Source organism: Mastomys coucha, unplaced genomic scaffold (genome assembly GCF_008632895.1).
Source record: "Mastomys coucha isolate ucsf_1 unplaced genomic scaffold, UCSF_Mcou_1 pScaffold20, whole genome shotgun sequence".
In the NCBI taxonomy this organism is placed as follows: Eukaryota; Metazoa; Chordata; class Mammalia; order Rodentia; family Muridae; genus Mastomys; species Mastomys coucha.
Window position 1 is genome coordinate 26,335,753 of NW_022196903.1, and position 10,431 is coordinate 26,346,183.

The 10,431-nt window shown below is 43.5% G+C and overlaps 1 long non-coding RNA gene across 2 annotated transcripts in view; it reads right to left on the minus strand.

Moving 5' to 3' along the window:
- Nucleotides 1–5,836: 5,836 nt before the first annotated feature.
- LOC116098691 overlaps nucleotides 5,837–10,431 on the minus strand; it is a 63,161-nt gene continuing 58,566 nt past the window's right edge. For both annotated transcript variants that reach the window (XR_004121908.1, XR_004121909.1), the window contains exon 5: nucleotides 5,837–6,017. This is a non-coding gene — a long non-coding RNA (uncharacterized LOC116098691). The remainder of the gene's footprint in view (nucleotides 6,018–10,431) is intronic.

Genomic DNA, 10,431 nt, shown 5'->3' on the forward strand with positions numbered 1-10,431 from the left:
AAGGCCAATCTTTTGCTTATTTTTCTACTGAGTTGTTTATGTCTTTTAATTATTAATGTATTTAACTATTAACTTAGGATAGCCCTTTGTTACAATAATCAGGAGAATAATTTCTCCTTTAATTTTTTTTTTTTTTTTTTACTTTATTAATCTTGGAATTTGGAAACTTAGCTTGTAGGCAGACATTAATTTTCAGGTTGATTTAGTCAGGCATGGTGATGTACACATATATAAATAACTGCTGCATTCAGGGAGCTGAGTCAGGAGACTGATGTGTAACTTGAGGCTACCCATGGCTATCCAGTGAATTCTAGACTTGCCTGGACTACAGGATGAGCTCCTGTCTTAAAAACGCTTTCTCTTTGTTGCTGAGCAAGCTCCTGTTGCAGTACAGTCCCACCTCTGTGAGTGGAAGGGTTGAAGATAACTGTACATCTCAGGAGCTGTTAGGCATGAAGAGAAAGGACCTGTGGGGCAAGGCAGGCCATGCTAAGTTTGCTTCCAGAGCTTATCTTAATCCAGGAGTTTTACTGAGCCTCATGCGAGGCACAGGTGACAGCTGTTGACAAATTCCAGTTTTGTTTTGTTCTGCCCTTAGTTTGCTTTTGGCATATAAGCAAACACACATTTATTGGGTACTTGCAAGGACTCTCTGTCGTGTCCTCAGTTCTGATTGTTATGAGGATCACAGGGTAGAGTTAGAGGCTGCCCATTAAGAGCTTCCTCTGTAGAGGAGCCCATGATTTGTGTCAGCCTTTGGCCTCCTCCTCCACGCCTCACTAAGCGGACAATGGATGTGCTCTTCGCCCACTCCCCAACTCCTAAGCATCTAAGTGTAAAACCCCCATAGCACCAAGGCAGGATGACTGGGCAGATCCTGGTCCTCCTGGTCCTCCTCATTGGTTCTCATCTCTGCTGGAAAGCCAGGCTTGTTAAAGTTCTCTCTCTCTCTCTCTCCCCCCACCCTCTTTCTCTCACCTCTCTCTCTCTCTCTCTCCCTCTCCCCCTCTCCCTCTCCCTCTCTCTTTCTCTCTTTCTCTCCCCTCCCCTCTCTCTCTCTCACGCGCGCGCGCGTGCGTGCGCGCGCGCACACACACACACACACACACACTCCTTTTTCAGTACTAGAGACTGTTAACCTGGAGCCTCATGCCTATTTAGGAAACTAGCACTGACCACATTCCCAACCCCTTTCTTTTTTATTTTTATTTTTTCTGGATATGTATATGTGCACATGTATGTGTAGATATTGGTGTATGCACATGAGAAGGGCAGAGGCCGAGAGGAGATATCTTCCTCTATCTCTCCCCACCTGCTTCTCTCACTGAATCTGGAGCTCGCCCGATTTGGCTAGACTGGCTGAGCAGCAAAATCCAGGGGTCCTCCTGTCTCAGCACTCTCGCTGCTTTGATCGGAGGCACACATCGTTGGATTTTTATGTGGGTGCCAGGGATCCAGACTCAGACTTTGGTGTTAAAAGGCAAACACTACCTATGGGACTATCTCCTTAACCCTTTGCTCTCTGTTTTGAAACAATTATCACTAAATTGCTAAAGATAGCTTTCAATCCTCTCTATAGCCGATGTTGACTTTGAACTAGCCACCATCCTGCCTTAGCCTCCCAAGTAGCTGGGATTCCAGACTTGTCATCAGGCCTGGTTCTGTTTTATAGTACAATCTATAAAAGTGGTTGTATTATCATTCAGACTGACCAGATTTTGTTTCAACTTCACCAAATATTTTGTACCACCCCCCATCTATGATGTTTAATGCATTTATGTCATCTCCACTACTGCTGGGGGTAGGGGGGGAGAATATAATGAACTATAATAGTAAAATAAAAATATCAAAAGGTTTTCTTGTTTGTTTGCTTGTTTGTTTTTGCCTCTGATGGGTTTGGGGTTCTTGATAGAGTCAAAGTAAGAAACATCTAATGGCAAAATTGATCAACTATCCAGGTAGATATGCACCCCACCCTTCCTGGTACCCTGTTATCCTTTTTGCACACAAATCTGCCTTATAGGTCCTACCACTGAGTGGACGTAAAACGAACAAGTCAATATTATCGAATCCCAGGCCTTTGCCAAGCACTGTGCTAAGTGCCTTCACATACATTTTCTCATTTAATGGCTCCTTTGCTTACTTACTGCAGTGGGGAAAGTAGAGCTGGGCCTTTGGTTGGTTCCCCTCCTCCCTGTCTGAGCTAGCCTTCTGCTTGCACTGAAACAAAATCCATTCTTTCTTCAGCTCATCCTCATCTATGGCCAGACATTGGTTTCTCGTTTCTAGACGATGAAAGATGTGATGACTTAGGAAAAAGTGAGTAGATGGGGGCCCAAGGTTATGCACTGCCTCACACCACACCCTGTGCCCATGTGGGTGGGCCCCTGACTCTAGTGAAAAGCCTCTCTCAACTTCTGGCTTCTCTCCTAGATCAACTATCATGTTCTGTGGGACAAGGGTCCATATTCATTCACCCGCTTCCTTTGATTGATATCTGAACATATGTTATTTACCACTACCACTAACCCCAAGCCCCCTGACAAAACAAGACAAAACAATCCTGTCTCCTGAAGACATTCAGCTTGTCTTATCCATCCCCAAGACAGCTGGCTGTTTTCTCCTCTGACTGTGATTCAGATCCTGGATTCCCCTAGGAAAGTGTTGCCTGGGTGAAATTGTACCACCAGCAGGAAAGGAACCTTCCGGGACTGCGGGGGAAGTCTACCTCCTTTTCTCAGCTCTTAGGAATGATTCTCTAGCTGCTGGCATAGCCACATGGGCTCAGCCCCAGGGCTGGTTGGTCTAGACCTCCTGAGTGGCTTACAAAAAAAGGAGGCTACCAGGGGTAGGCAGAGGTGAGCAGAGCCAGTGACCCATATAAAGAAGTATCCCCAAACACAGTGGCCAACAGCCCGGGGTTGCAGTGCCCTGGCATGTGACTAAGTTATAGCTGGGCTTGACTGGTAAAGCTTAGGTACCGAGCCAAAGAAGACCCGGAGGCAGGATCTGTTCACCATCAGTGTGGGGTGACATCTCCATTCCAGGGGCTTCACTCATTCTCTCCTTTATGCAGCAGGCATCTGAGTAACTGTGGTGGGCACTGGGCCAGAGGTAGGCACACACTTTGCCACCCACAAGAGAAAGGTAGGAGGAAAACATGGGAGAAACACTTAAAACTTATAAACAAACAAACACTGGAAATTGTAGAACTGAGAGTGTAGCCTCCCAAAATGTGCCAGAAGTTGTACAAAAGGGTGGTATGGTTTGACAACTTGACATGATGTACTACACCTGGAAGGGAGTCTTCATGAGATTCCCTAGCTCAGCCTGGTGCTTGGAATGGGAATGTCCCCCATAGGCTCAGATGCCTGAGCACTTGGTCCCCAGCCTGGTGCTATTTGGGAGGTTCGGGAGACGGGGTTTGGAGTAGGCTTTGAGAGTATAATTGACTCATGTCATTTCCAGGCCATTCTCTCTGCTTACTGCTTGCTGTCTGGGATGTGAGTCTTCAGACGTTCCTGCCGCCATATCTGACAGCTGCTGTCAAGAATCCCTCATGTGACGGACTCTTATGCCTCTACAACCAGAAGCCCAAGTAAACTCTTCTATAAGTTGAATGAATCGTGTTTTTTTTTTAAACTATCTTTATTTTATCTGCATTGATGTTTTGCCTACATATATGTCTGTGTGAGAGTGTCAGATTCCTTGGAACCTACAGGTGGAACTGAGCCACCATGTGGGTGCTGGGAATTGAACCCTGGTCCATCTAGAAGAGCAGGCAGCTCTTAACCATTGGACCATCCCTCTAGACCCTGGTCATGGTATTTTAACTACATCAAAAGAAAAGTAACTAACACAATCAGGTTAGTCAACAGGCACACCTATGACAGATTTTTCCTAAGTGCATTCATTAGGGGAAGGCCCACCCTGGATGTGGGCAGCTCCTTTCCTTGGGTTTGGGTCTTGGACAGAATAAACAGAGAGGGAGCTGAGCACAAGCCAGCAAGCACAAGCTAAGCAAGCATGGTCCATTCTTTCTCTGCTCTTGACTGTGGATGGAATGTGTCTAGTGGCTTCAAGTTTCTGCCTTGAGTCTCCTACAATGATAGACTATAACCTGGGATTGTGATCTAAAACAAAACAAAACAAAACAAAACCCATTAAACCATTTTCTCCCAATATGTTGCTTTTTGGTCAAAGTATTTTATCCCAGTAACAGAAAAGAAATGAGGACAGGCAAGAAGAGGACATACCACAGAGCCAGGAGCAGGATGTAGTGTCGAGTTGCAGAGGCCAGGGAGGAGCACAGGCATAGAGCAGCCGCTGTCAGAATGTGCAGGGAGGAAGGACAAGAAAGGATGTGTCTGGGAGGTGAGCTGGCTCAGTTGATAACAGCATGGTCTTGCTGTCTTTTACAGGGTCTGAAGTCTACCTTTGGGCAGTAGGAGTCACTAACTATCCTAGTATGAAAGAAGGACATTGATTTTTGTGTGTGTGTGTGTGTGTGTGTGTGTGTGTGTCCATAGTCTAGGGACTGAGCCTCACACATATATCTCACAGCTTCAGTCCCAGTCCCATATTTTGTTTTCAATCAAACTTTATACAAATGTTTCTCGAGAAAATTATGAGTTACTTCTTTTATTTCTCATTAAGAATATTTTCTGCTTTTTATTTAATAAATTTTAAAATGAGATGAGTATTTCAAAAAAGAAATCGGCTCCATCCTGACTCTGACTTTCCTACCAGACATAAACAGAATCCTAGAGGAAGTTACAAGTTAAAGTTAGGACTCTTTTCGTAGACAATTCTGTTTCTTTAACACCTAACACACAGTGTCCAGCCCAAGTACAAAACATCCCAGAGTTCATGGAGTACTCAAGATGTGTTCCTTCTGTATAGCATTATATGGGAATTAATATACAAAAGAGGAAAAAAACTGATAGGTATAATCAAGTTCTGACAGTTTGGTTCTGCTATCTTATTTTTAACTCATTTTAATTGGCATGTAACAATTGTTTATATTTATAGGGTAGAGTGTGATGATTCAATCCACACATGCAATGTGCATACATCTAGTCAGCGGGATTGGCCTTTCTGTCTTATTGGACATCTGTCGTACCTTTGTGTCTGGAGCCTGCAAAGGCCTCTCTTCTAGCTCTTTGTAAGTGTGGAGTAAGTTGTGCAAACTGTATTCACCCTGTTATGTTAGCGTTACTGTATTCACCCTGTTATGTTAGCGTTACTGTATTCACCCTGTTATGTTAGCGTTACTGTATTCACCCTGTTATGTTAGCGTTACTGCATTCACCCTGTTATGTTATCGCTACTGTATTCACCCTGTTATGTTATTGTTGCTTTCTAACCAGTATCTGTTATTCAGTCTCCCTCTGTCCCACATCTTCTACCCTCCAAAGCTTCTTTTTACGACATGCTATTATGTTATGTTTCCAGGAAGTGATTGTATGATGCAGAATGGGTGCACAGTAGTCCTAGGGTCAATGTGGAGGAATTGCAGTACTTTGAAAAGGAAATGATGTGGGTCCAAGCTCGCTAGGGCCAGCAGGGAGGCAGAGAGGAGGGTCTGAGAAGCACAAACTGGTGCTCCCCGGAGGGCCAGAGGCATTCTGATGACTTCAGGCCTTGGTGGGTAGAGGTGAGGGATAATGACAAGGAAGGAAAACCTGTTAGGGTGAGCCTAAGGCAGAAACCCTTCCATTCCCCGCCCCCCCCCCCTCAGGACCACCTGTATGTCACTGGAGCTTGGGACTTCGCCCTGCAATGCAAAGGAGGTTTCGTGATGAGGTCAGACCCTGGCAGCTAGAGAGGATGGGGCTCTTAACACCTGCCAGATTATTAAAACCGAATCTGTGTGGAACCCAGGCTGCAAATGAGAGGTCTTCAGTACCTGCAGCCAAGCAGGGCCTGACAAGCTGTTTCCATGGAGACACAGAGCTGCGAGCAGGCGTAGGCGGGTTGATCCATTCCAGAGCCTTGGGTCACAAGGCTGTAGCCAGCTAACAGGAAAAAGGTGTTATTGATCAGGAAAGGATGTTCAGAGTATTGGCAGCTAATTGAGGTTTTATTGTCATAATTCTGGATTAAGTTTAACAAATCAGGATCCTGCTACCTCCCACTTAGCAAGAGCACGAGGAAGCAGACACCAATTCAGGCAAACTTGAAATCTCTAGACACCCAGCCCAAGCCATTCTGTACCCTTGAGCTCTTAAGTAGCTACATATCTCTCCCGACTGTCGGAGACACAGACAGCAGCTGGGGGAGCTAATCTCCTTTTCATTTGTCATAGGAATGGCAAAAAATATTCAGGAAACCTAAGCCTGGCTCTGGAAAAATTCAGATGCTGGCAGAGCCCCAAATTGGATATTGGGAAGCATTTTGAAAACTACTGTTCACAGTGAGCACAGAGAGAAGCTTCCAGAGCTTAGGAGATAGAGGTCAGGTGATGAGTGATTCATAGCTTGTTGCAGCCACGTGACATTCTGTCTCAAAGCAAACACTAGCAAAAAGGAAGCCAGCAGCAATGACACCCACATTTGTGGGGTGTGTGTGTGTGTGTGTGTTTTAAAATAGACACAGCATGAAGTTTACCTTTGGATATTTTTTGAGTTTTTGTTTGTTTGTTTTTTTGTTTGTTTCGAGACAGGGTTTCTCTGTGTAACAGCTCCCAGCTGTCCAGCAACTCACCCTGTAGTTCAGGCTGGCCTAAAAATAAGAGATCTGCTTCCCCAGTGTAGGGATTTAAGGTGTGTGTTACCACTGGACATTTTTAAATGTACAATTTAATGACATAAAGTACACGTATGATCTTGGACTGGGGGTATAGGTCATTGGTACAGCATGTGCTTAGAATACACCAGCAGTGGGGTCCAAGTAGCACAGTTTTTTTAAAGTATGGTTACAATTTTGTGCATCCTTCCTTATTATTACTTCCAAAATTTTATTTTGGTTAAGTTACAACTCCCCATTAGATTACATATCAGTTCATTTTGTGTTATTATACCAAAATACCGGAGACCAGATACTCTATATTATTTAGCTTCGATGTCTAGTCATTCAAGAGCAGGATACTGGCATCTGCTTGGTCTGTTGGACCTCACTGTAGATGGCTTCACAATGGTGGGCGTGCATGTAGAGGAGGCCACATGGCAAGGTGGAATTCAGTAAAGCAGCATTAATCTGCATATATGGGAAATGTCCCCCTGCTCTGATTATTTGTTGCTAGGCCCTACCACCTCATTACCACCACACTGGGGATCAAGCCTCTAGTACATGAATGAACTTATGGGGGATGGAGTATATAGCATGCGCTAAAGATATTGAAAAGTGTGGTCATGCTGCCAAGTTTTCTGCTGGCAGAATAATGGTTAGTGTGACGGTTAATCTCAATTGTCAGCTTGGTGGGATTTAGAATCAGTATGGCTTGTCAGTGAGAAGTTATCTAAATCAGCTTTATTGAGAGGGGAAGATTCACCTTCAAGGCAGATGATACCACTCCATGGGCTGGGGTCATCTGAGACTAAACACAGGTATCCATTGTCTCTGCGTCCTGACTGTGGTTGCAGTGTGACCACCCACCTCGAGCACCTTCTGCTGTGCCTTCCCATCCTTGTGCACTGTGTCCTTTAGAACTGTAAGCCCTTCCTTCATCAAGTTGCCTTTGTCAACGTTTTTTCACAGTAATGAGACAACTGATACAGTTAGATCACTGCTGGTGAGAAAACCAGGTTAAGCTTGTTTTGGTCAGTTGCTATTATTTCGAACTTGGGGAGACAGGTGTTGGCATAAAGGTCCTTGTACATAAAGGTGAACTTGATAAACCTGATGTCTGGGAGGAGATGAATTTTAACTTCTTAAACCAATGTCTTTTGGTCTGCAAGGTATTTGAATGGTTGTGAGCAAAGCTAAGAAGTCAGTACAAATTATGTCATGGCCATGGGGTTTTTACAGAGTCTTGCTAACAGAAAACTTTGTTCCAAAATTAGTGGGACATAATCGTGGGAGGAACTATCTAGGAATCAGCTTCAGTTTAAGTGACAAAAAATATTAGTGCTTAAGAGAAATGGCACATTATTTTTATATTTTAAACTTATTCTTTGAGAATTTCATATATATATCTAATGTGTTTTGCACATACTCATCCCAGGACCCCCTCCAAATTTCCTCAGGGCTCCCCAACAGCTTCTTCTTCTAACTAAGTATCCTCCTCTTGTTTTTTTCATAACTCACTGGGTCGAGTTACTGTTGCTCTTATACATCTACATATGAAGACCAGAACAGAGCAGATTGTGTATTTTATCATCATAGAAAAATCTACAGTTGCATTAAATAATTGATGTTTACCAGTTCATTTTGGCTATTTTGTAATGTATATATATTACAAAGATTATATTCCACATACTAAATATTCATAATTATTCATTTGGTACTAAATGCATTTTACCTTAAATTTTTTGATACTCTCATAAATGAGTTCTGAATCTACATCATTTCTACCCCTTTCTCTCTCACCTCCAATGCCTCCCATGCCTTCTACTCTCTCTCAAATTCATGACCTATTCTTTATTATGTATATATATATATGTAACTATATATTATGTATGCACAATATACAGACACACATTAATAAGACTTACTGAGTACATACAGTGTTGCTCGTATATACGTGTGTTTAAGACTGACTACTTGGGATGGATAACCTATCAGGTCATGAGACATTATTTAAATGTAGAACAGTAGATACCTCTAGACAATCACAATTTCCTAATCTTTCACAAATTAAAACCTCATGGATCTGTGGCTTTGCTTATTTATCCAACAAGATCAATGTGTTTAGAATATTGTCTTATTTACTATTTCTGTTGCTGTGGTGAAATGCCCTGACAAAAGCAACTTAAGGGATGAGGGGCTTATTTTGGCTCACTGTTCAGGTACATAGTCCATCATGGTGGGGAAGTCAAGATATCAGGAGCTTGACATAGTTGGTTCAGTCATATTAACAATTAGAAGCAGGCTTTGATGAATTCTTGTACTCAAGTCCATTTCCTCATTTCATTCATTCCAGAACACAGCCTAAGGGATAGTACTACCCACAGTGGTCAGGTCTTCTCACCTCAATTGATCTAATCAACACAGTGTCTCCCACAGGCATACCCAGAAGCCCATCTTCCAGGTGATTCTCAATCTCTGCAAACTGACAACACTAACCACCACAATCATCCAGGCTAAGGCTCAGCCTGTAGTTCATAGCTCCTAAGTAGCAGGAGCTACTTTAATCCCTAAAGTTCAAGCAGACACCTCAAGGATACATGGTGCTAGTAACAAAGGAGAAGGAACAGGGTTGATTTGATGAAAAGCATTCTACTGTAAAAATCCAATCTAAGTCTCACACCATGTTTTGGTAAACTTAGTGAGAAATACTAAGAGAACTCAAGTTGGAGGGGGCTGACTGCCTTTATGTACCATCACTCCGAAAATCAGGAAGAAATTTAGGAATCCGTAGGTCCTCTGGTTAGTTTTGGTCAGTATCCGTGGAATTCTGTGCAGTCCTCAAAGCCTGTTCATTTGGTCTGGGATGTCAAGCGGTACTTTGTCTCCAAATCCTCCATTTATCAGAGCCTGAACCCTGGAGGAAAGCTCAGGAAGACATTATTAGCAGTCAAGACAATGTTTATAGCTATTAAGATCCTATTAGAAGGCAATTTCCAGAGTGATGCTGTGAGGAGCTATACGGTCCCCTATCAACAAAACATTCATATTGTGAAAACAATCATTCAGAGTCTCTAGAAAGTTTCCTAAGGGTTTATGGCAAATAATCATTTATTCAAGAACATCTACTAAAGTTCAGCAAAAGAGGAAGTTTATGGCATCCGAACCACAAGCTGCTCTCTCCCTTCCTGACCACTGCCCAACCTAGGTTGTTGTGATAGGAGCTCTAACCTGCCCAGGAAGTCAGGGCTCTTGTCAATCAAGGTCTACAGTATCTCATTCTTGCCCCATCTTTGCTGTGGGTGCTAAATTCCACCCTGTTCTCCAAAAAGTGCAGACAAAAGGTAGAGGACTTTATTCCTGTCCAAGCCTTCACTTAGGTGTGTGGGCTCTGAAAACTGGGGACCAATTGCAGCCACACTACGTTGCATGGGATCCGGTGTCCACAAAGGACAATGACAAGCAAAGCCAGAGGTTACTGTTCCCAGCCAGTGCTCTTCTCATAGAGCAGGGCCATTGGTCCAAGAGAAGTGGAAAATGGACAGTGAGTACCCAGCTCCCAGAGGAGAGTACTAGAGGCTTCACGGCAGATTATAAGAACAGGGAGCTGATGTAGGGAAGCCGTGTTTGCAAGAAGGCATGGGGAAGTTCACACTAGAATCAGGAGTCAGTTCTTTCTTTCTTTCTTCCTTCCTTCCTTTCTTT